At 43.0% G+C, this 25692-nt stretch overlaps 1 protein-coding gene across 3 annotated transcripts in view; it reads right to left on the minus strand.

Moving 5' to 3' along the window:
• CALD1 (caldesmon 1) overlaps positions 1 to 25692 on the minus strand; it is a 295859-nt gene that overhangs the window by 191498 nt on the left and 78669 nt on the right. For 2 of the 3 annotated variants that reach the window (XM_082254260.1, XM_082254256.1), the window contains exon 2: positions 9068 to 9167. The exons of the other annotated variant lie outside the window; for it this stretch is intronic. The gene's annotated coding sequence lies outside the window, so the exon portion shown is untranslated. The remainder of the gene's footprint in view (positions 1 to 9067; positions 9168 to 25692) is intronic. 3 annotated transcript variants of the gene reach the window in all.

A 25692-nucleotide genomic window follows, 5' to 3' on the forward strand; every position in this document is an offset into this window, starting at 1 on the left:
CTCCTCCTCTCAGCTCCTCTGTAGTTCAGAAGGCAGTGAAGACTGTGAAATGTGGGACACAGCAGTGACTGTTCACACCCTGGTTCCAGACGTAAGGAAGCCACGCCCCCAACATTCGGTCCGAGCCTCTATTGTATCTGCGGGACACCGCAGCCTTGTCTCTGCCTATGCTATATGCTGGTACACGCTGACATGTCCTTTTTATCTAGTAAGTGCAATTTTTAAATAAACAGTGTCATATTTTTAAACGGTATCACGCTATGTGCCCCTTTCATTTCTCCTTGGCCCATATATGGGCTATATTCTCATGATAACTCTCCATTATACCATCATTGGAGCCTGGTCCCTACATATGAGAAGTGTATTCCTGATGAATCCTTTACCGATCTGCCTGTCTGTGATTGTCCATATGCCTGAAGACCTTAATGGGTCTGGTAAGCAGTTCATTGTATTAATTACTCACGGGTGATACAAGGATCGTCCTATTGGATTCTATTGGGACTATTTTGCTATCTTCTTCAATTCTTTTTGAGCACACTATTTCCATTTTTTCTTTGGAATGTTTCAATACAGAACTTTTTTTATATGTCATCTATGAAATTATTTCACTGCTTTTCATGAGTGGGATTTACAACATTTTTGAGTGTTATTATTTAATATTTCTTGGTTTCACACGCCAATTGTATATGCATTAGCGCTACACATTTGTATATTTATTGTTTGGACTTTTTTCTATGGGTCTGTGTTAGCAGCTTTTCCTTCACTTTATTCACATTCATTTAGCGCAGAAATATTTTTGATTTTTAATGCTTTACGCATATGCCATTCTCAAATCGTCAGTCACTGATTTTATTAGATATTCTATGGTGACTCGATTTTGCTCCAAGCTGGCAGTACACTGTAGAAATTTTATCCTATTCTCAACCGGGTGAAATTTGCTTAGTGGGTGTTCCTGTTTACACATCCCGCCAAAACGTCCTTTGCTTGAAAAAATCAAGATAAAATGTTGGCGGAACAGTTTAGATTTTTTTAACAGCTAGTGGGCCTGGCTGTCTAAATTCAATAGCCACAGCGGGAGATTCATCCATCAACGCTGCATAACGCGAATGGAGGAAACTGTAAATTGCCAAATTTTATTTCATATTCACCATATATTTAGCTCACACAAATGAGAAATTTAGCCTACAAACCTCATTTGTACAGTATATGTTGGCATTGGCCCTCAGCTCTGCAATATGTTAGAACTTCCACCAATAGTGGGACAGATGAGATAAATTTAGGAATTAGAATGTGACAGTGGGGAACGCTTGCCTCAAGCTATAGGCAATAAAGTATGTCCTGGCTGCCATTTTCAATACACCACCTGGAATTCATGTCTTGTAGACACTTTTTAGAAATCACAGTTGTGGGACACATGGCGACAGATTTATACAAGTTTTGGTAAGGGATTTATGAATCTATCCCAAGACATGTTGCAAACACTCTCCTAGGAAGTTGCAAAGTTGTACATGCAGAGAAACTATTTGGAAAAGTTGGAAACATACTAGTGATCGACCGAAATCGTATTTTTATTGCTGATACCGATATTTTGGTCATCGCATATCGATATCAGCTGATATTGGCCGATATTTTCGTACATTTAAAAAAAAATATATACAGTGGGTACGGAAAGTATTCAGACCCCCTTAAATTTTTCACTCTCTGTTATATTGCAGCCATTTGCTAAAATCATTTAAGTTCATTCTTCTTCCTCATGAATGTACACATAGCACCCCATACTGACAGAAAAACACAGAATTGTTGACATTGTTGCAGATTTATTAAAAAAGAAAAACTGAAATATCACATGGTCCTAAGTATTCAGACCCTTTGCTGTGACACTCATATATTTAACTCAGGTGCTTTCCATTTCTTCTGATCATCCTTGAGATGGTTCTACACCTTCATTTGAGTCCAGCTGTGTTTGATTATACTGATTGGACTTGATTAGGAAAGCCACACACCTGTCTATATAAGACCTTCCAGATCACAATGCATGTCAGAGCAAATGAGAATCATGAGGTCAAAGGAACTGCCTGAAGAGCTCAGAGACAGAATTGTGGCAAGGCACAGATCTGGCCAAGGTTACAAAAAGATTTCTGCTGCACTTAAGGTTCCTAGGAGCACAGTGGCCTCCATAATCCTCAAATGGAAGACGTTTGGGACGACCAGAACCCTTCCTAGAGCTGGCCGTCCGGCCAAACTGAGCTATCGGGGGAGAAGAGCCTTGGTGAGAGAGGTAAAGAAGAACCCAAAGATCACTGTGGCTGAGCTCCAGAGATGCAGTCAGGAGATGGGAGAAAGTTGTAGAAAGTCAACCATCACTGCAGCCCTCCACCAGTTGGGGCTTTATGGCAGAGTGGCCCGACGGAAGCCTCTCCTCAGTGTAAGACACATGAAAGCCCGCATGGAGTTTGCTAAAAAACACCTGAAGGACTCCAAGATGGTGAGAAATAAGATTCTCTGGTCTGATGAGACCAAAATAGAACTTTTTGGCCTTAATTCTAAGCGGTATGTGTGGAGAAAACCAGGCACTGCTCATCACCTGTCCAATACAGTCCCAACAGTGAAGCATGGTGGTGGCAGCATCATGCTGTGGGGGTGTTTTTCAGCTGCAGGGACAGGACGACTGGTTGCAATCGAGGGAAAGATGAATGCGGCCAAGTACAGGGATATCCTGGACAAAAACCTTCTCCAGAGTGCTCTGGACCTCAGACTGGGCCGAAGGTTTACCTTCCAACAAGACAATAACCCTAAGCACACAGCTAAAATAACAAAGGAGTGGCTTCACAACAACTCCGTGACTGTTCTTGAATGGCCCAGCCAGAGCCCTGACTTAAACCCAATTGAGCATCTCTGGAGAGACCTAAAAATGGCTGTCCACCAACGTTTACCATCCAACCTGACAGAACTGGAGAGGATCTGCAAGGAGGAATGGCAGAGGATCCCCAAATCCAGGTGTGAAAGACTTGTTGCATCTTTCCCAAAAAGACTCCTGGCTGTATTAGATCAAAAGGGGGCTTCTACTAAATACTGAGCAAAGGGTCTGAATACTTAGGACCATGTGATATTTCAGTTTTTCTTTTTTAATAAATCTGCAACAATGTCAACAATTCTGTGTTTTTCTGTCAGTATGGGGTGCTATGTGTACATTCATGAGGAAGAAGAATGAACTTAAATGATTTTAGCAAATGGCTGCAATATAACAAAGAGTGAAAAATTTAAGGGGGTCTGAATACTTTCCGTACCCACTGTATATATATATATATATATATATATTTTTTTTTTTCTTGACAGGTACTCTTGTGGAGGGATCATCTGCACTTAAAAACATTCAAAATGCCAAGTTTGGCTGTTTTGAATGCTGTCATTTTTTTTTTTAATTTGGCACTGAGTACCCGGAAGTGATGTCATCACTTCCGGGTTTTGACATGGAGATCCAAACAGAGCCAAATGCGGGCCTTCAGCGGCTGTGCAGGCTGGTTGCCCGGGCCTCCCGGTGGGATGGGAGACCCATGCGAGCCGCAGAAGGCGGCGGGAAGGGGGGACGTCCCCTCCCGCTCCTTGTAATGACATCTGAGCGGCTTTTCAGCCACATCGGTTGTCAATACAAGACAGCTGGCCATTGGCTATGGATGCCGGAACCGGGGTGATGCCTCTAGCACAGGCATCACTCCGGTACAAGCACTTTCCCGAAATATCAGCAATATAGGTAACCTCCGGGGCAGATTCCGATATATCGGTGAAAGTGCATATTGGCCCCCGATATATCAGCTCTGCCGATAATCGGTTGATCCCTAGAACATACCAAATGGTATTTCCAGAGAAACTTAAACACAATTTGTGGCAGAATTGTCACCATCAACAAGTTATTCCAACATGGAAGAGGACTTATTTACCTCCACTTTCCCCATCACCAATATGGGGGTATTTCATACAATAAAAAGCAAATAAGAACTTGAATTTATCTCATGCATCGGTGCTAACAATAAAATTAATAATTTAGTGCAAGTCTACATATACATCATCATAAAAATTGTGTTGCGAATGCCTTTCTCAAATCGCTCCCAGAAATTGTTTATTTGTTTTACATATCAAGGAAACAAACTCTGAAATGGTGAGAAACCGTAAAGACTTAGAAAAACACATTCCATCATTTTTAAGAAAATTTGGCCTCCTCTGTCAAAAAGGTTACAGCGAATATTTTATTTTTGGAAGAACTCCCTTGTCTAAAATTATCATCAGCGCGGCTTTCGGGAATACAACTTGTTTGACAGGACATCAGCCTTCTCTTCGCTTTGCTGAATATTGTGATGTACTTATAAACAAAAGTATGAAACAAGACCAAACTTAAAAAAAAAAGACATCCTCTGAGCAAAACCAAAGCCATTTCTTTCCTCCGCTGAAAACACTTTGATGGTGGGTAATGTAGACACCCCTGAGAAAATGGCGTGGTAAGGGAAAGCGGAGGGGGCTTCTGAGGAATGTCGTTTTTTTTACCTACCGCCACAGTTGTGTCTGAACATGAACAAAAATATGTTAAAAGTTTTAATAGTAACAACATGGATTCAGGTCAAGAAAAAAAAAAAAGTTGCGTAAACAAAATTTAGATTAAAACCATATGTGGACTGGGAGAATAAAGAAAGACTTTTTTTTTTTAGCTCCATAAGGACATCGTTTTCAAAGCTACAAATGCAAAATGTTACTCAGTGTTTGAAAACCATTTATCCTAGAATTCAATTTGTATTTAAAAAAAACTGTCATATGGGAAATTAGATCACAGTGTTGCAGAATAGAGTGGAATCATGTCAAAACTGATTTTATTTTGTAAATTTAACCTTTCATTTTTAAGTAATTAACTGCGGAAATTTGTTTTTTTGTGTCTTTTATTCAAAGAAGGTACACAACAAAAGTTAAAAGGTAGAGTGGGTCACTCTGTTATCTTATTTAGTATAACTATCAGCTTGATCAATTAATTTCTGTAAGGAACAGGCATTTTTACACAAATCTGATAGGAACTACCAGAAAAGCATGTTAAAAGGACCCTGGGGTGCCACCTGCTGGTTAAAAATGAGAATGCAAAATAGACATATGTAGTGTAATAAACATACAACGTTCTAAATGTGTAATATGATCATATTCAGGAAGCAGCAGGAGAAGAGGAGGAAGAACAGATCTACAAGATGGATGAGGCAGAAGCAGGAAGATCCTTACACTGCAGGTTCTTTGATACAACATCCAATTAAAGAGAGCCACGGGCAGAGGGAAAGAAAACCTCTTGATTTCCCCATCAACGCATTCAGTGTTGATGGGGGAATCCCACCCACAGCCCTCGGGGGGAGGGTGAATGGGAGCCCTCCCGGCTGGCAGAACACAGCAGTAATTGCATGCCAAAAATCCAACAGGCCTGTTCAGCCCAAGTTGTTTTGATGGATCGCCTTGAGTACAATCAGCCTGCCCATCAGTGGCGGCTGGTGCATGAAAATTTTGGGGGGTGGCAAAACCAACACCCCTTCCCCAGCGCTGGATGGCCGGCCAGCAGTAAAATTTACCACCCCTTCCTGGGACAGACGGCTGGCTGTCCAGCCGGAGAGCCAGCATCCTTACCTTCTCCTTCCCCAAGTGGCTGTGAGTCTCTTCCGGCCATACGTCTCCTCCCTCTTCCTGGCCAATGGCCAGTAAAATTGCTTCTCTTTTCAGCGATTCAGGAAAGGGGTCTCACGACCCGCTTCCTGATTGACTGGGAGGAAAATCAGTGTGATTATAGCGAGTATTAATTTGCTATTGTCATACAACTGGGTGGGCTCAGGGGGCGCAGTGCTCTACGCCCCAAGCCCACCCTTTTTTGAAGCCTATTAGAACCTCTGGCTCTAATCACGTGCTTCAAAAAAAAAATCCTCTATTGGAATCCATGCGTCCGGCACCCTGCATGTAGATTAGGGGGCCGAATGCATGGATGGGAGGGAGGCGCCCCTGTTCCCCTAATGTTGCCCATACATGGATAAAAATTTGTCTGGTCCCTGCTAAACCAGCTTAATTTCAATCCAAGTATAGCCGGTTTAAAAGTCAGAGGCAACAGTGCCTTAGATGGTCTCACACGGCTATATGGCTACAAAACAGGAGTGCCTAGGCAAAACTGCTATTTTTCAGGAGGAATTCAAGACAAGGGGTACATTTTCAGTGTACTGTTTAGCCAAAATGGACATTTCTAGTGTTTCAAGAAAAGCAAATCTTCACTTTTCAGTTCAGGTTTACTTTAATATGCTTGGTTACAAATACACAGCACAGGTTTACTATTATATAACACCTTTAATGGAAATAATTTTGCAGTTTACATGATGCATGCTTTTAGGTCACCCTATATAGAATATTTTCTCGCAGAGATCCCAGAATACAGTATACAGAAACAAAGGGAATTTTCAGGCTTTGGGTTGCGCTCTGGCTCTGCCCCTTTTGTCCAGCCGCAGCAGATTCAGCTATGTGAGCTATGTGGCCTCTTAGCCTTTCTCCAAAAAGTAGCAGGAATGTGAAAATGACAGTTAATTTGTTTGGAGTGTCTGGCGAAAGCCATCACAAGTTTAAATCAAAATTTCTTGCATGTTATAGCCCCTTCACATCTTTACAGGAAAGATTAACGATGCTTGGAATGGGATTACTGGCCTGGGTGACAATATTTAATGACCGCTTGTTACTATGAAATATAGGAAGAAGCAATAATGGACCGTTTCATTTTTAAAGAGGCAAGAAGAAATAAAAGTATCAAGCTGCAAGTTACAATATAACTTATACGAACAGCTGTTCCTTTTAGGCTTGTCCACACCATGCCTGTTGAGCCGTGTTGATCTACATTGACCAACACAGGCTCAACACAAGGAAACATAGAAAGCGATTGTTTTCATCTACATATATGTGCAGTTGTGTGTGCCGTGCAGCATGTCTTCAGTTTTACGCAGTACGTCACCGCATGGAGCTGCACCACAGTATGTTGAATTAAATGTAATTTTGTGATATTTCAATAAAGTAAAAAATAAAATAAAAAAACTGTGTGATGCATTGTAAGCATGCATCACACCCTTCCCATACAATACACTCCATGGATTATGCACAGCATAATTTACTGCCACTGGTGTGATCAAACCATTAAAGTGATTGGGATACAGCAGGGAAGGCTAAGGGGATAAGGATCTTTGTCAGATATTTATTGCTATCCAGGCCGAAAGCGGATTTCCACCCAAAAGTGGAACTTCCGCTCATCTGGTTCCTCCCCCCCCTTCGGTGCCACATTTGGCACCTTTAAGGGGGGGAGGGGGGAATGGGTACCTCTTTTTGATAGGTAACCTTCCCCACTTCTGGGAGCGGCGCTGTCCTTTGGAAGTTCCATCCCCTCTCTCCTTCCTCTGCCGCCAAGCCAATGAGAATGTGCAGCGTGCATGCGCAGTAGGAAACCAGCTTTAAAGCCGAATGACGGCAGCAGCACCCGGCAGCTGATCCGAAAATCGGCTGGGGTGCTGACATTATGGGCTCCCTGGACAGGTAAGTGTCTATATATTAAAAGTTAGCAGCTACAGTATATGTAGCTGCTGACTTTTAATTTTTTTTTCACAGCTGGAACACCGCTTTAAGCCAGCCATACATGGATCAAAATTTTTGATCCATGTATGGGCAGGTTGGTTGTCTGTGCAACAAGCCTGTTGGTATTTTTCCTTCGTTTAGCACCACAGACTGTAGCCGGCAGCACTGATCAGTGTATTCTGATGACATAATACAATAATGGGATTAAATGTGTGGATGGGGGAATTGGGTTAAGTGCAAAAAAGAGTCACTACTCTATGGGCCATTTAAAGCAGAACTTCACCCAAAAGGGGAAGTCATACTTGTTTGGATCTCCTACCCTCTACTGTTGCATTTGACACTTTTTTTTTGGAGGGGGGGAGTGGGTACCTGGTTTTGAGCCGGAAGTTTGGCCCCCTCCTTCCCCCGAAGTCTACAGGTCTCAGAAGACAGCGGGACCATTTGCAAAGTGTAGTGCGACTCATACATGCATAGTTACGATGCCAGTGCCTGCACCCAAAGCAGTGTCGGCTGGTGCATTGGGGGGGCACAGGAGCGCCGCCCCCCTTATCCATATGTCTGGCCCCCTAATCTACATGCAGGGCGACGGATGCATGGAGTTCAATGGGGCTTTTCTTTTTTTAACCATGTGATTAGAGCAAGAGGCTCTAATAGGCTAAAAAAAGGGTGGGCTCTCTGCTTATCAGCATACTTCTTGGACTGCAATACACCTGACTGGTGCTTCTCCCTACCCAAGTCTGAGTTCTACTATACAAGGACTGATAATGGCTGATACCAAGTCAAATTCAGTTGGGCCAGCCATAAACAGAGTGTTTTTCTTTCCTGCAACCTCAGGTCTGTGTTGATGGGGGAATCCCTCCCGCAGAGGTATTGGGTTCTCCCGCCGGGGGGGTGGGGGAAGTCGTCTCCGCTGAGAGAATACAGTGCGTATTGCTAGAGGCTATAACAGCCGCTAGTAATAAACACATGTAAAATCCAACAGGCTGGTTATTCCCAAGTTTATCAATCAATCAACATGGGTACATTCAGCCTACCCATACATGGTTCGAATCTCGGCCGGTTCCTGCTGAACAGGCCGTGATTCGAACCGGCTTAACTTACATTGCTTGCAATTATTTGTGTCTTTTAAATATGCCTGAAGTTCAGCTTTTAGGTTCACTGAATATATAAAGAGAACAATCTGCATCTTCTCATCTGCTAAGTGGGCTAAATTTAATTACATATTTTGGCGAAGCATTAAAAATATTTTGTTGCGTGTCTGAAACTCCACAAACATCAAAAAATGCAGAGAGGTCACGCTTAACATACGGCCAAGATAACATCAAATATTTCAGTGATTCCATAGAATAACCCTCTCACCGTTCACAAAGCAGATATCTTAATATTTTGAAGGATTAGCGCATCAAAAAATGTAAGCCGATCGTAGTTCAAAGTGAATAACTTTAATCATACTTACATAAAAGCAATGGGATACACAGGATCTAGGCTCAGGTCCTATCAGTCAAATGTAGCAGATGCTTAGCAGTCAGACATACAGAGTCGATGATGGTTGTGCACTGCAAAAAAAAAAAAAGAAACAAAAGTTATAGAGCAGTTTGAGACAATTCACCCATTGAATGTGTAATGTCATCCAAGCATCACCACAAATAAAGAAAGTCAACAAGTTGACCTTAAAGCAGGACTAGATCTGAAAACGTAAAAATTTCTAGTGGGTAGGATTTTACAGCAGAATGCATTTTGTAAGCCTTTTCTGCAACAAAAACTTCTTTCTTGTCCTTCTATAACCACTTTAAGACCAGGACTTTTCTGCCACTTTTTGTTTACATTTAAAAATCTGTATTTTTTGCTAGAAAATTACTTTGCTAGAACCCCCAAACATTATAGATACAGTACACTATATTATCAAAAGTATTGGGACACCTGCCTTTAATGGCATTCCAGTCTTGGACCATAGGGTTCAATATTGAGTTGGCCCAACCTATGCAGCTATAACAGCTTCAACTCTTCTAGGAAGGCCATCCACAAGGTTTAGGAGTGTGTCTATGGGAATGTTTGACCATTCTTCCAAAATGCATTTGTGATGTCAGGCACTAATGTGGACGAGAATGCCTGGCTTGCAGTCTCCACTCAAATTCATCCCAAAGGTATTCTATCAGGTTGAGGTCAGGACTCTGTGCAGGCCAGTTAATTTCATTCCCCCCAAACTCGCTCATCCATGTCTTTTTGGACCTTGCTTTGTGCACTGGTCCAAATCATTTGGTGGGGGGGGGGGGACTATGGTGTGGGGTTGTCATTCAGGGGTTGGGCTTGGCCCCTTAATTCCAGTGAAGGGAACACTTAAGGCGTCAGCATATGAAGACATTTTGGACAATTTCATGCTCCCAACTTTGTAGGAACTGTTTGGGGATGGCCGCTTCCTGTTCCAACATGACTGCGCACCAGTGCACAAAGCAAGGTCCATAAAGACATGGATGAGCGAGTTTGGGGTGGAGGAACCTGACTGGACTGCACAGAGTCCCGATTTTGCAGCCCCGCACCCATTTCCAAAAGTAGTTCCTGCACTACTTTTGGCAACTTCAATAGAGATCTGTGCATGAACCCTCACAGATGTTTTTTGAGTCGCCCCCGAAGTCAGATTGGAATGTGGATTTAAAATCATGCAAGTTCAGATAAAGTTGCACAATTTCAAAGCTGCGTTCAATATGAGCGAGGGCTCACAGTGGCACAGACAGTAATAAAACCTGTCAGGTGTTCTAATTACTCTCCACTCTATAAAAAAACTAAAGAAAATTTAAAAAAAAGTGCTCACTTTTTTTTTTCAGTTAAAGTTTTTCTAACCTTCTTCTAGGTCCAAGCAGTTTAGGCGGGGAATTCTTTATAGAAAAGGTCTCTTTAAGAATCTTTAACTGAAGCAAACAGCATTTTGGCCCTCTTTCACCCCACAATAAGGTGTAACCATTTATTACAGGTACTTTTACTGTATAGTGCCATCAATTTATTCATCAATTTTATTATACATTTGCATCAGTCCCTACCCTCAAGGAGCTCACAATCTAAGTTTCCTAACTCACATACATCCATATTGTATATACCAGCATGTCTTTGGAGTGTGAGAGGAAACCCACACAGGCACAGAAGGAACGTACAAACTCCAGGCAGGTAGTGACATGGTTCGGCTTCAAACCGATAACCCTAGTGCTGCCAGGCAGAAATGCTAACCACTTAAAGTGGAAGTTCAGCCTAAAAAGTGTAAATCTCTAAATCTACTGGCAGCCACAATCTAAGACTAACCTATCTAGCAAAAATCGTTATACATAACTTTTCTGAAGCCGCTCTAGTGCAGTATCCAGCAGTGGAAGCTGTATGCAGGAAACAGCCAATAACGGCTGAAAAATTCCTGGTAAGTGACATCAACCATAGAGTTACCATGGGGCTTTGGTGGTTGGCTGCCTTTTCTGCACCCACGTACACAGAGAAGCCACTGCAGACAGCTCAGCATGGGACCGGAGCGGCTTCAGGAAAGGTATGTATTGCGATTTTTGCTTTACATGGCTAGATAGGTTAGTCTTAGATTGTGGTTGCAAGTAGATTTAGAGACTTTAGTTGTATGCTGAGCTTCTACTTTAACCATTGTGCTGCCCGTAATAATGGCTAGTAAAGAAACTCAGACCACATTGGTAGTCAGTGGAAAAATGAACCCTACGTTGGTGGTCAATAGAAAAGTATTCCTTTACATTGGTTAACTGAAGTGCTTTTATACATTGGTGATCAGTGAAGAAGGTCCCTTTTAGATTGGCAGTTGGTGGAGAAGGACCCCATTAGACTGGTTGTCAGTAGGGATGAGCTCAAGCGTGTTTTGAGCCTAGTCCAAACCCACCTGAGCAACTTAACTAGGAAGCTGTCACTGTACTGAACCAATCTTAGATGGTCAAGGCCTTCCCCACTCTGCAGCCAGATGAACATATGCCCCTTGTATATGTTTGGTTGTGGGGAGGGAAATGCCCCAGCTGCAAATGATTGGCCCAGTACAGTGACAGCTTCCTGGTTTTCTCGCTGGGTTTGGTCTAGCATCTGAAAACGCCCAAGCTCCTTCATAGTGGTCAGTGAGAAGAATCCATTACAGATGGCTGAAAAGATCATTGATGCAAATGGTAACTTACATCTAAAGTCCTGTTTTATGGCTGAAGGAGATTTTCTCCAATTAGAAGTAAGGACACTGGTTACTGGCTCAAGGAGCTCTCCAGATGCAGTCAAAAGAGAACATGTAGGAGCTGTAGGAAATTTAGACCTTACCAAGAGATTCTACTTTCCTAGGGGAACATAAAATAGGAAACATGTTTCCCAAGGTGTAACTGGAAGATGGGATTGAGAGACTACGGTATAAGGATGCAGCACCAAAATGTGTGCCCCAACTAGGGACTTGCAGAGATCTTTAAGGAAATTACTGTACATTGGAACTTTGTTTTACTACGTTTAAGCGTGTGCCTGATTTTTGGATCAAGATTTATTTATTTCCAATTAAGTCACAGTAAAGTTTTAAGGAAGAGCAGGGGCATGATTCCTTGTCCCCAGTGGAGCTAAAAAAAAAAAGAAATTGTGTGCTAGAGAATGAAGTAAGTATTGCATGGACAAAAAAAGACGGGCTAGGTAGTCACCCAACAAGGCAGGGTGGCTACCCAGGATCTAAGAGGAAAGACCTCCTGTGTTACACAGTGAACTCTGCACATCACTGACTGATACTTTACCTTTCACATTTATGCCCTCAGGTCTGTTTTTTTGAAGGAAATGTTTTGCATAGGGCTATTGCTCTCGTTTTAAGACTATGTTAAGGTTTTTTTTTTTTTTTCAGTACTTACATTCAATGTGAAGTGTCCACTAGGCCTACCTTTTTCACCCCCCCTTTCCATTCATAGAAGATGTGCTGCATGGATGGGGGCGGGTGAATGAAAAGTTCACCTCCTCCATCCATAGAGGATGTTTCATTGATAGTATAGCTTCTAAGAATAGGTGGGGGGGGGGGGGGGGCATAGCCGTCACTCTTGACGAGTGCCTGTGACAGGTCCATCAGATCATATTAACTCCTGCAGCACCAGAAGTGTACGGCTGGGTAGTATGGGGAAGAAAGGGCAAACTAATTTGGATTTTAACTAAGCATGGAAACACCCCCCCCCCCCCGCCTCTCCACCTCGACCAATCAGAGAACACTTTGCATTCAATTAGAAACTGCAAAGCATTCCCTGAATTTCGTAGTTTCAGAGTAGTCGGCCTCCTGTGTGTAGAATGCAGCAGAGTAGCCGCTTGCAGGGCCGGCCCTACCATGGGTCCCGCCAGGCAGCACTTGGAGAGGGGCAGCAAATTGACTCCCAAGATTTTTTTTCCAGCAGTTTTATGTGTCATCAGTTTGTGGGGCGTTAAGGGAGGCATTTCCCCATCTCATACTGCTGCCCATAGTGCAAACTGATGAGTATGAGGAGGTCGGAGTGTCTCCTCTGGGAGACGTCCCTCACATAATTGTGGTGTACGCAATGACATCAGACATCAGCGCACTCCATCTCACGCAGGGCAGGCTGGATCTTCTAGGGCGGTGGGTGCAGCAGACGCAGGAGTGACAGAAGGACTGAGGACAGACAGCGGGTGTTTGGTGGACCGGTCCGGTGGTGAGTTTTGGAAGAAGATAACAGTATATATAATATTTTCAAGATTTTATATATAATGGATGTGGGGGCCTTTTGATGGGTGGGGGGAGGGGGGCAGCATTTCATTCTTGGACCCAGGCAGCACAATGTCTTTGGCTAGCCCTGGCCCCTTGGCATGAGACCTGGAAGCAAGTGGAAATCACTGAAATAGCGGTGTCTACTTCAGTGATTTCCAGCTTCCAGGGGGATCAGCCAGGTATAGTATAAGCATAATTACACTGGTCCAAGCTGGACCAATGTAATTATGTATGAAAAAATCCATTACTGTAAATCCTCTTGAAGGGTCAATGCACACTAGGAGCAGAAAAATATGCCGGAACCTCTATCAGAAAAAGTGGCAGAAAAACCACTCATAATAGCTTGCATTGCTTAAGAGTTTAAGAGAGTTTATTGCCATTTGCTTTTATAAGCATTTTTTTTTCCCAAAACATTCCCCTCTGCTCATTTTTCACTATAATCAATTTAAACTTGGAAACGCCAAATGCTTCTAAATTCCGTGATTAGGTGCGTTTATGAGCATTTTGTGTTTTTTCTGCCTTTAAACTCTCCTTCAAACGTCGTAATGTGCATGGACACATTGGACATTTATCTGCTTCTATACGCAAAAAAAAAAAACAGAACTCCTGTAGAAGCAGTGTTTCTAAGCCCAGTGTGTATGGAGGTTAAGAGGGTTCTCAACCCCAAATTGTTAGATGCTTAGCTCCTCAGCATCTACCAAAAAAAGTATAATGTTTGTATGTAGTGACCCTTTAAATAAGTCCAGATGTTTTCACTAATTTGTCAGATTCCTATTTTGCAAGCTGATTAGAACTTGTACGAGTTGAAAAACATATCAGGATAAGCCAATATCCAAAAACAGCCTGACAGATTTCACAACACATAGATTCTTGCATCTTAAGTGGCATAAATCAGGAAGAAGTCCCAGATGCTGAAATGGCAGATTGAAAGTTGCTGAATGTTAATGGGTAGCAGGAATTCTTCTGTAGATCAAACTGCATGATAAAAAAGGATTATATGGACAGTGTAACAGACATGTTGCATCCTGCCATACGTGATCTTCAACAAAATGGCTAATAAGACTGACGATAAACAATTGTGTTCATCAGAAGACTAAACATGGTGTGTTTTACTTGCATGCTTGCCAGATTTTGTTTTGATTGTAAGGAGCTATTATCGCATTGTCTAGTGATGCCAAAACCAACAAATTAGGGACGTATTTGAGTTGAGTTTATTAAACGCTGAAAAGGAAGCTAAGTGTACAATGTTCAATGTTTAACAGGCTAGAAAGGCTTCCACAGACAGAACACCACTCTAAATATGTCCAGGATTTTCCAGTCTGTCCGATAAAATACTTTTCACAAAGAGAACCTGTCACCTTGCCTATTCGGGGCAAAGTAACAAAGTCTGTAAAAAGTCTAACCCCAAACCACTTTATACTATATAGCTACTGCTACAAAATACTTGGTGCTTCTGGTATTGAGGAACATGTCACCTCCTCCCATGATGCAGTACTTGGGCCTATCTCAGGATGTCCTGGCCCACTCTCAGCTCTGACCCTAGACAACAGTGGGGGTTAAATAAAAGGAGTGCGCATGCTCGGACCGGGCATTGACGCATGCTCCGAAACGCGTTGTAAAACCCAGCCTGCCCACACAGCCCTTCCTCACCTCTGTGACGTCAGACGCCGCCGGCCGCCGCAAAAGCTTCCTCATCCTGTCCACCCGGAAGACTAAGGAGCGGGCCTCTCGAGTCCTCCCGGACCATTGGACACTGCTAGGAACCGCTGACATCCACATCTGCCCCCGGAGCATGACGGTGTACATGTGATATCACTTACTTCCATGTAAGTTACTACTTGTTTTAATTGTAATAAATTGTATACCACACTCAAGAGGCGCTTTCCTCTCCCTTCAAACAGTGGGGGTTTTGGTGGTGGCTGCAACAAAGGAAGGAGTTGCAGGGGAAGATTGGAGAGGCATGTTAAAGGTGGTTGGGTGGACTTTACACAAAATCTATTACTCTGTGCAAGGTGACTGGGTCTTTTTAAAGCAAACCTGTGCTTTGTCCATGCAGGCCAAAGTAATACATTTTCTTTAAAACTTTAAAGCACATATCTATAATTTTTTTGCTCTGCTGCCAATTTAAATACCATGGAATGGGTATCAATCCCTTAATTTTTTATGGTTTTTATTGATGTCTGTGTTCCCCTTGGTGGCATTACTCCTCACTTCCTACAAAAATTGAGGGAAATTTCCACAAGCACAGGTTGATCGGATGAGAAAGGACAGGCGGTCCGTTCTCATCCGATTCCCCCATAGAGGAGAGCAGGGATCTGACACCTCCGTCTCCGCACACAGAGCGGTGACGGAGCTGTCATCCGCCTGCTCAGACGTTCACGACAATACCTCACATGTGTGATGCACCATTTACATATGTAGCCATCGCCGCTGGCCGCATTGCTCACGCCGCCACCACCGCTTCTCCCAACTCTCCGGTCCCATCGTGGTCCCACTTGCTAATTAGCTACTCGGATCACTTCTGCCTGAAAGGGGATCGCTGGCTGCAAAAAATTATACCGGGATGATGCCTGTAGGCCAAGCATGTACAGGTACGTCCATTTGGGGTAAGTGGGTAAATAAAGAATTAAATAAAATACATAAAAGGAATTGTTTCACCTCCCAAGGAATTTGTGATTTCTCTCTATCCAGTCCTGAGATTTACACACCTCTGTCACACAGCACAGCCCTGTCTGGCATGGCAAGAGCCCTGATTTTTCACTGAGGCTGTTAAATATTTCTAACAGGTCTTGTCTCTTCCACAGGCAATGACTGGACAGTGAAAGGAGAAGCAGAATACTGATAAATGAATCTCTCCTATCATTATGTTTTCTGCTAGCACTGCAGCACAGTTTCCTTGCTCCTTGTGCTGCTTCTCCCTCTCCCAGCCTGAGGTCCGCTGTATATGGAAATGCAAAGGTTAACAACAAGTCAAATTCAGGTTCTTAAAAATATCCGCCTGTAGTTTGGCTTTATCTTTCATGTTGCTAGGTAAAGCAATCCTATACTATATAACTCCCCTGCATATAGGCAGTTGGGTTCTTTAGCAGTAGGCGCGTATGACTATACAAATAAACATTGGCCAGACTTGTTCTGAGTAGCTCAGTAGGCTATGGATCAGAGCTGCAGGCTTAGACATGACAGAATTGATCTTTGTTTTCAAATATCTTGCTGTTACGCCTCACTAGTGAGGTATATGTATTTATATCTTTAAGTGTGAATGTCATCTGTGAAGCGTGACTCTTTCTTTAAGTACACAAAACAACAGAGAACAAGTAAGACAAGCATGTTGATGCCATAGACCACAAGCAGGTAACATTTAAAATCTTGTCAACACCCAGCATCCTCTGCCAGGTGCTACGCTGGGTGTCTGAAACACCAAGTAAACAAGACACGTGGATCTTTACACCTCCTAAATCTATCCTTATTTTTAAGGCCTCGTGCATGCAGGGCGTATTTACAGCTGCTTTTAGGAGCGTCAGATGTTTTTTTTTTTTGCAGCTTAAAAAGACCCCTACATGTTTTTCTATGGCCTCATGCACACGCAGGCTTTTAGGCGCTGTAAGTGGCATAGGCGTTTTCAAGCTGTAAGAAAAACCCAGGGTCAGAGCGTTCTGGAGCAGCAGCGGTAAGCTGTAAAAACGCCTGACGCTGCTAAAGGCTTCTAAAGGCTGCATAAAGCGTTAGGCCATGTCAGGTGTTTTTAAGCTGTAGTAGTTGGATTTGAGGTTGGAAAATAGAAGAGGGCAGAGAAAGGCTGCTAAACACTAACGCTGCTAAACATGGCTAAAACGTGCATTAACGCCAATACAAAATGCTTCTAAAAGCACGTTTTTACAGCTGCTTTTTTCTGGCGTCAGAACTAGCTTTGCAGTTCGTTTTTTTCAAACGCCCTGTGTGCATGAGGCCTAAGAGATACTCCTTTGGTCCCATCTTTCATGCACAGATTTCATTTTAAGCCTGATATTCAGATATAAATAGATAAAAAATCACCTCAACCTGGTAAACAACTGATAAGTGAAAATTGAATAAGCGCACAAATAAAAGTGCAAACAATAAATACTAATATCAATAACAAGTGGATTAAAAAAGTGGCTGCTGACACCAAGTATGTTTCCACAGCATACAATATTTTGATGCGTAATCAAAAACACTAAAACAATGAAATAATAAATACTAAAATTACAAATCTAAGTGAAATTTCATTGGTGAAACAACTCCCATTTAATATAAATATAAATGTCCATAATTGTGATATAAAAAAGTCACATCAAAAATATAATCCCAATAAAGTGCACATCAACTCGTGCAAAAATGCAAATCCAAATCCAAAGTGGAGAAAGTGCCAGTTCCTTGAAAGTGAACCTTCTATTGTGCACACCTCCATCCACTGAAAGATGGCTGCTCACCTCACGTTCTGACCCCTGTGTTACCAGTGGGTCAGAATAAGCAGTTCACTGATATGCAGATATGTATGAATAAATACAAATTGTAAACTACTAGAAGTATTTATTGAATGCTTATATTTGCCATTATATGGTAGTGGTATTCGCTCATTTGATGAGTTGCTATACAAAAACTTTGGCCGCAGAACTTCTAATTCCATGGACACCTCTTCTCCCTAGCCTTCTGAATGGACCATGCATTAAAGAGGCTGTGGAATGTGGACAGGTATGTGTAAGATCAATGGCTGACATGCTAGGTCCTGAGTCTTATATATGTTGGTCTATAGAATGGGAGGGTATCTTTTAGGGTGGTTCACATTGGGGCGATGCGAGAACCCTGCGAATCTACTGCGGGTTCCCGCATTGCACGCGACTTGCAGGTGGTTCACACTGCCATATGCGAACTGCTGGGAGTGTCAATACAAAGCTAATGAAACCCCAGATTAGTTTACATATCGCAGTACAAACTGTTAATTCGGACAGGAATCAGATTGCATAGGTGTGAATACCCATGTGATCCGATTCTGGTGTGGACTAAAAAAAGGGTCCTGCATGACTTTGGTCCGAATGTGATACAAATTCAGCCATACAACCTGTATGGCTGAATTCACATTGCACAGATTTGCATAGCAGTGCAGTGTGAGTTACATGTCTGACATTGCTATAGTGTGAACCGGCACTTAGGGTGCCCACAATGCTGCCTGGTGACCAGAGATGTATAAAGTACTAGAGACCCAGACTTGAGTAAAAGTACAAGTGCTCTATCAAAAAAGTGACTTGAGTAGAAGTTGAAGTGCTCTTTAAAGCGGAGTTCCACCCGAAATTTATACTTACCTCCATCTTCTCGCTCCCGGTCACCTGAAAAACAAATGGATAATCGCAATTTTTTTTTTTTTCACTTACCTGTTAGAGAAAATATACTCACCTTACTTCCTTCTTCCTCCCCTCGGCGGCCACGGCGATTCGTCACTTCCTGGCTTTTGCAATGATTCCTGGGAGCTGAACGTCATCGCTCCCAGGAATCATTGCGCCTGCACCGGCCCCGACGTCAGTTCCGGGGCGCGCGCGTCATCCCTCCACAGCTTCTGGGCATGCCCAGAAGCTGTTGAGAAGGGAATGACGAGCGCGCCCCGGAAGGGACGTCGGGGCCGGTGCAGTGCATCGTGGGACCGAAGAAGAAGGAAGAGGACCGAAGAGGATGCGGAAGAGGATCGCGCTGGCTTCAAGCTGCCCACACCTGAGATGGCAGCGCTGGACAAGACAATTTCAAGGTAAGTATTTCTCCTGAAAGGTAAGTGCAATCCGGGACAGATCAGAGGCTAGCCATTGTGGAATGTGCTAGCCCTGACTGTCCCGGGGGTATTTTTATAAAAAAATGTATAACCAGGGTGGAACTCCGCTTTAAGCACCACACTTGAGTAGAAGTACTAAAGTATTCAACATTTTTTTGTACTTAAGTATTGCAAGTAGTTTATTTTAAAATTTACTACTCAAGTACTGAAAGTAAAAGTACAAGTATTGTGTTTAGAGATGTATAGAACTGTTCGCCGGCGAACAGTTCCCGGCGAACTTAGCATGTTCGCGTTCGCCGCTGCCGGCGAACATATGCGATGTTCGGTCCGCCCCCCATAAGACATCATTGAGGCAAACTTTGACCCTGAACTTTACAGTCAGCAGACACATTTCCAGCCAATCAGCGTACCTCCCTCCCACACCCTCCCACCTCCTATAAATAAGCAAAGGCAGCATCCATCTTAGATCATTCTGAAGCAGTGTGTGTAGTGAGAGTAGGGAGAGCTGCTGCTGCTGCTGCTGCTGTTAAGCTAGGGACAGTTAGTCAGTGTTCCTGGTCTTGCAGTGTTCTTGGTCCACTACTGCTGTAATATCAGCACCCCAAAAAGCCCTTCTAAGGGCTGGTATTTGTGTTTTTTTTTTTTTTTTTTATATATATATATATATATATATATATATATATATATAGCTAGCGTCCCCAAAAGCCCTTTTAAGGGCTGGTAATTGAGTTGTTTCTTCTTATATATATATATATATATATATATCTATATCTATCTAGTGTCCACAAAAGCCCTTTTAAGGGCTGGTAATTGAGGATTTTTTTTATTTATATATATACATATTTATATATATATATATAGTGTCCCCAAAAGCCCTTTTAAGGGCTGGTAAGGTAATAGAGTTTTTTCTTTATATATATATATCTATATATATCTATTGTACACTGCAGTTGCCTGCCCGCTGTGTGTGAGAGGCCACAGACCTACCACAGACTGTACTGTGTGCACACCACACTCATTTCGGGTGGCACAGGCACAGTACCTTGCATTTTAAAAAATATTTTTTTTTTCCTCTGTCATAATTGCAGTGAGTGCTGTGTCAGGTCCACAGAGTGCACTGTACCCACTGCAGTGCACTGCCCACCACTAATATATATAGTGGCACAGCATCTTGTTGCAATAAATTGAAAAAAAAAAAATATTTTTTATTATTGCAGTTGCCTGGGCTGCCAGTTACTGTCAGGTCCACAGAGTGTACTGTGCCCACTGCAGTGCCACTGTGTGCCCACCCACCACTGATATATAAGGTGGCACAGCAGCTTGCAAAGTAAAAAAAAATATATATTTTTTTTAATTGCAGTTGCCTGGGTGCCAGTGACTGCTGTCAGGTCCACAGAGAGTGTACTGTGCCACTGCCCACCCACCACTGATATATAAGGTGGCAGAGCAGCTTGCAAAGTAAAATAAAATATATTTTTTTAAAATTGCAGTTGCCTGGGTGCCAGTGACTGCTGTCAGGTCCACAGAGAGTGTACTGTGCCACTGCCCACCCACCACTGATATATAAGGTGGCACAGCAGCTTGCAAAGTAAAATAAAATATATATTTTTTAAAATTGCAGTTGCCTGGGTGCCAGTGACTGCTGTCAGGTCCACAGAGAGTGTACTGTGCCACTGCCCACCCACCACTGATATATAAGGTGGCACAGCAGCTTGCAAAGTAAAAAAAAATATATATTTTTTTAAATTGCAGTTGCCTGGGTGCCAGTGACTGCTGTCAGGTCCACAGAGAGTGTACTGTGCCACTGCCCACCCACCACTGATATATAAGGTGGCACAGCAGCTTGCAAAGTAAAATAAAATATATATTTTTTAAAATTGCAGTTGCCTGGGTGCCAGTGACTGCTGTCAGGTCCACAGAGAGTGTACTGTGCCACTGCCCACCCACCACTGATATATAAGGTGGCACAGCAGCTTGCAAAGAAAAAAAAAATATATATTTTTTTAAATTGCAGTTGCCTGGGTGCCAGTGACTGCTGTCAGGTCCACAGAGAGTGTACTGTGCCACTGCCCACCCACCACTGATATATAAAGTGGCACAGCAGCTTGCAAAGTAAAAAAATATATATATATTTTTTAAATTGCAGTTGCCTGGGTGCCAGTGACTGCTGTCAGGTCCACAGAGAGTGTACTGTGCCACTGCCCACCCACCACTGATATATAAAGTGGCACAGCAGCTTGCAAAGTAAAAAAATATATATATATTTTTTAAATTGCAGTTGCCTGGGTGCCAGTGACTGCTTTCAGGTCCACAGAGAGTGTACTGTGCCACTGCCCACCCACCACTGATATATATGCCTGCAAGAGAAAAAGCCAGCCGCAGAGAAGCCGTATTCCTGAAAATATAAGAAAAATGCTGTTTTTTAGGGGTTCTGGACATGCTACAGAGCTGAAACTTGACAGGTACACTTTTTAGACCCCCCAGACACTAAATACAAAAAATGACATGCCTGCCTAAAAAAATGCCCGCTAAATGCCTGCAAGAAAAAAAGCCAGCCGCAGAGAAGCCGTATTCCTGAAAATATAAGAAAAATGCTGTTTTTTAGGGGTTCTGGACATGCTACAGAGCTGAAACTTGACAGGTACACTTTTTAGACCCCCCAGACACTAAATACAAAAAATGACATGCCTGCCTAAAAAAATGCCCGCTAAATGCCTGCAAGAAAAAAAGCCAGCCGCAGAGAAGCCGTATTCCTGAAAATATAAGAAAAATGCTGTTTTTTAGGGGTTCTGGACATGCTACAGAGCTGAAACTTGACAGGTACACTTTTTAGACCCCCCAGACACTAAATACATAAAATTACACGCCTGCCTAAAAAAATGCCCGCTAAATGCCTGCAAGAGAAAAAGCCAGCCGCAGAGAAGCCGTATTCCTGAAAATATAAGAAAAATGCTGTTTTTTAGGGGTTCTGGACATGCTACAGAGCTGAAACTTGACAGGTACACTTTTTAGACCCCCCAGACACTAAATACAAAAAATTACATGCCTGCCTAAAAATATGCCCGCTAAATGCCTGCAAGAAAAAAAGCCAGCCGCAGAGAAGCCGTATTCCTGAAAATATAAGAAAAATGCTGTTTTTTAGGGGTTCTGGACATGCTACAGAGCTGAAACTTGACAGGTACACTTTTTAGACCCCCCAGACACTAAATACAAAAAATGACATGCCTGCCTAAAAAAATGCCCGCTAAATGCCTGCAAGAAAAAAAGCCAGCCGCAGAGAAGCCGTATTCCTGAAAATATAAGAAAAATGCTGTTTTTTAGGGGTTCTGGACATGCTACAGAGCTGAAACTTGACAGGTACACTTTTTAGACCCCCCAGACACTAAATACAAAAAATTACATGCCTGCCTAAAAAAATGCCCGCTAAATGCCTGCAAGAGAAAAAGCCAGCCGCAGAGAAGCCGTATTCCTGAAAATATAAGAAAAATGCTGTTTTTTAGGGGTTCTGGACATGCTACAGAGCTGAAACTTGACAGGTACACTTTTTAGACCCCCCAGACACTAAATACAAAAAATTACATGCCTGCCTAAAAAAATGCCCGCTAAATGCCTGCAAGAGAAAAAGCCAGCCGCAGAGAAGCCATATTCCTGAAAATATAAGAAAAATGCTGTTTTTTAGGGGTTCTGGACATGCTACAGAGCTGAAACTTGACAGGTACACTTTTTAGACCCCCCAGACACTAAATACAAAAAATTACATGCCTGCCTAAAAAAATGCCCGCTAAATGCCTGCAAGAGAAAAAGCCAGCCGCAGAGAAGCCATATCCCTGAAAATATAAGAAAAATGCTGTTTTTTAGGGGTTCTGGACATGCTACAGAGCTGAAACTTCACAGGTACACCTTTTAGACCCCCCAGATGCTAAATCCAAAGAAATTTTTTATTTTTATTTTTTTTTAATTTTTCCAATAATTGGCTCTCTATCAAAAAATTATAATTTTTAAGAACTTTTTTTTGCGTGATCCCTCTCCGGCATGCCACAGTCCAGGTGTTAGTCCCCTTGAAACAACTTTTCCATCACTATTGTGGCCAGAAAGAGTCCCTGTGTGTTTTAAAATTCGCCTGCCTATTGAAGTCTATGGCGGTTCGCCGGTTCGCGAACATTTGCCGATGTTCGCGTTCGCCGTTCGCGAACGGCGAATTTTAGGTTCGCGACATCACTAATTGTGTTATGTATTTATTAAAGAAAGTAGTCAAAAGGCCAGGGCCCTCCTCCCATTTTAGATCCCCCTTAGAGCAGGTCAGGATCCCCCTCCCATTATAGATCCCCTTAGAGCAGGCCAGGGTCCCTCTCCCATTATAGATCCCCCTTAGAGCAAGCCAGGATCCCCCTCCCATTATAGATCCCCCTTAGAGCAGACCAGGGTCCCCCTCCCATTATAGATCCCCCTTAGAACAGGTCAGTGTCCCCCTCCAATTATAGATTCCCCTTAGAGCAGGCCAGGGTCCCCCTCCCATTATAGAGCCCCCTTAGAGCAGGCCAGGGTCCCCCTCCCATTATAGAGCTCCCTTAGAGCAGGCCAAGGTCCCCCTCCAATTACAGATCCCCCTTAGAGTAGGGCAGGCCAGGGCAGGTCCCTCCCCCCATTGAATAGACCCGATCCCCTTAGTGAGTGACTTGACTTCAAGACAGTTCTTACTTCTCCTACCTTAGGCTGTCTCGAGTCCTCCAGCCTCTCTCTCCACAGTCCCCAGTCCAGTCCCCCCTGCTGAAAGAAGAATATATTCCTACCTCCATCCAGTTCTCCCACGCTGGGCGGCCGCGCTGCACAGTGCCCAGAGACAGTCTAGTAGTCTAGACTCTAGTAACTCAGAGTCCCTCCCCCAGCCAGGGCCCAGAGAAATTACTCCGCAGGCAGGTGTCTCTCCTCTCTCGCCACCACCACTTCACTTGAGAGCCGAGCGGGAGACAGGACTCGGGCCGAGCCAAGGGAGGGCAGAGACAGTGAGGCTCTGCCCCTGAGCCATCGCATCGGGTCGGGGATTGGTCGTGACTTGCGAGTTTCAGAGACAGTGAGACTCGAGTATAAAAAGTCAGCGGCGGTGCGGGTTTGGAATGGAATGATTCGTAACATTTTTATAATTGTAACGAGTAACGATGCAGCACATAAAAAAATCTCAGAGTAAAAATATTAAACTCATCGAAAATATGTACTGAAGTAAAAGTGGAAGTAGGAGAAAAAAATGATACTCTAGTAAAGTACAGATACTGCCTTTTAGTACTTAAGTACAGTAGTGAAGTAGTTCTACTTCATTACTATACATCTCTGCTGGTGACACTTGCTGACGATGGCTGTTCAGCTACAGAGGCCTGAAGACTAGCGGATGCATCAGATGCAGATGGACTGCAGGGGTAGATCATCAGTCTTAACACCAACAAGAGGCATTAGTGAGGGTCACAATATAGTGCATTTAAATGATTGAAGCTCTGCTTGGGAGGGCTTTTTGACAGAATAAATTTGCTGATTGGAGGTTGAGTGTTGCAAGTGATGGAAAGGTTTGATTTTGCCAGGAGATAACAAAGGTTTACAAAGAGTTGTTTAGATTGAGCCTTCAACAATTTTGTCTCTGAAGCTGGGTGATATTTAATAAGCTGATCTCCTGTACCAGACCTCCAGAAAGGTTTATGGTCTCTTCCCACCCTGATCTAGGATCACTGGAAGTCAGTGAATGCAAATCATCTTCCAAGTTTGGGTTATATTCCAAAGGAAAATTTAAAAAAAGACCTTAAACCTCTGCAATAAAAGCTACATTTAATTTCATAGTTTATAAGATCACAACACTTTCCCTTCCAAAGAACAAAGTTCTGGGGAGCCTCATTGTCAACTGTGAAATTGGAACACGGAGCCTTTTTCCAGCTAAGCTTCATCTCTAATGAAAATGTCTCTTTTTTTGCCAAGTACTGGCGCAGGGCCACATGGCAGGAGAACCGACACAGGCAAGGACTTATACACACGTAACAAGATATCATGGCATTTTTCAGCCTGACCACTTGCTATAATCACCCCAGGGAAACTCAGCTGTATTTTACAAATTGATTATCGGACTCAAATTAAAGACCTGCCAATCATTCATTCTTCAAGGAGGCAATAATAATAACTGAAGGGGATTTACTAGGGTACCTAAAAGTATATCTTGCACACGGGGGGGAGATTTAATCACATGCACAGCTAGCATTAGCACTACAAGCAGACAAGATGCAAAAAGCCTGCACTCCAATACCCTGGAAGATGATTTACTTTAAAACAAACAAGTAAAAGTAAGCAAGAAAAATGTTGTGGGGACTGCCCCCTTTCATTAAAATGCAAAGACATGCAGGGCACGCGAGCCCCCAAAACGTCGGTCTTGCTTCATTTGATTATGCACCATTTAAAATAACCTATGTTCAAGGCTATTGAAGTGATGGCTTCTTGTCCAAAGGATTGAGGGCACCCTTGAAGACCAAGACTAAATTGTGTGAGGCTTATAACATAAAAGTGGGCAATGTTTAATCTAAATTTTTAAAAATTGTACCGTTAAGTCCTACCCAGAGTT

This window comes from Pelophylax lessonae, assembly GCF_965119305.1.
Source record: "Pelophylax lessonae genome assembly, chromosome: 4".
NCBI classification, from domain to species: Eukaryota; Metazoa; Chordata; class Amphibia; order Anura; family Ranidae; genus Pelophylax; species Pelophylax lessonae.